The sequence below is a fragment of the Pempheris klunzingeri genome, chromosome 11 (genome assembly GCF_042242105.1).
Source record: "Pempheris klunzingeri isolate RE-2024b chromosome 11, fPemKlu1.hap1, whole genome shotgun sequence".
Lineage (NCBI taxonomy): Eukaryota > Metazoa > Chordata > Actinopteri > Acropomatiformes > Pempheridae > Pempheris > Pempheris klunzingeri.
Genome location: NC_092022.1, coordinates 15,728,482 through 15,729,808, shown reverse-complemented (window position 1 = coordinate 15,729,808; position 1,327 = coordinate 15,728,482).

Below are 1,327 nucleotides of genomic sequence, written 5' to 3'. Positions count from 1 at the left end.
GAAAAAAATGCTCCTCTTCCTGACACTCTCACCATCTCTCAGACATCGTGGCCTCTGCCTGCCCTGCAGCCTTCGCGTCCCCCTCCCTCTCTGGAGACCATCCAGTCCCCTCAGGTGAGTCTCTCCGAGCAGGTCCACAGACAGGTGCAGGTTTTTATAAGAGGAGAGATTCAGATCCAACACAGCGCCTGTATTTTTTTTTTCCTAACCGTCATTGGTTAACTCACTTCCTTCGCTCCCAAACAGCCACAAGCTGGCTGGCTAAATAAATGTTATGTTTTTGCATCTTTGGCAAAGTCAGTTTTACAGGAACAGATGGCAGAGGGCTCAGGGCTGTGGGGCACAGCTTGCCTGCCAGAATGCAATGGAAACTTTCTCTGCAGGGAACCGGCTCTGAACATCGCAAAATGATATACAATTTGAGATGCCATTTCAAGGTAATAACTTTTTTGATAACATTTATATTACATCGGAGTGTCAGCTGCAGATTTGTCTAAACATGCTGATACATGTTGCCAGACTGACTCCCTGCCTCTAATCTAAAACCTGGGAGGAGACTATTAGTTGGCTTCTCCACATTTTTCAAGGACTCCCAATGAGCATGTGGTCTTCAAGCACAAGTCTGTGAACCCACTCTTGGCTTTACTCTAACCTCATACAGTGTTATATTTAAAGGAACAGTCAGCCAATTTTACAAACCAAGATCAGTTTGCTGGGTGTGGTTGGCGATAGTCCGCCTGTAAACAGTTTCTAATATCCTCTGAGGGTCGCTTTCAGTCTGAGAGGATGACCCCAGTGACATCATAGTGATGTCATCGGGGTTGTTAAGTGCCTGGAGTCCATTTTCCAGATGATCGGGGGTGAAAAAGTACACCCATCTCTTACTTTAAGTAGCAATACCACACTGTAGACTACAAGTCCAACATTTAAAGTTTTACCTCAGTTAAAGCGCATAGGGGTTATCAGCTAAATGTATTTTAAAGTATTAAAATTAATTGGGCAGAATGGTCTCTTTCAGCTTTACATTATATCACTGTTGGAATATTATTACTGATCCCTTGACACATTAACAATATCTTACTTCCAGTTTAAGTGGAGCTTATTTTAACTTCATGTGCTGTTGGACAATTTAATCTAAATTGATATAAAATTTAGAAGTCAATCATGTTTTCTATGTAAAGTCCTATTCTGCAAGGTAGCAATAGCGGTCAGATAAATGTAGTCTAATAACATAAAATGGACATACTCAAAATTGTACACTATACAAACAGCAGATACATTCATAAAGAAATATATCTACTTCTATAAAAAACTTGCATAAAGAATG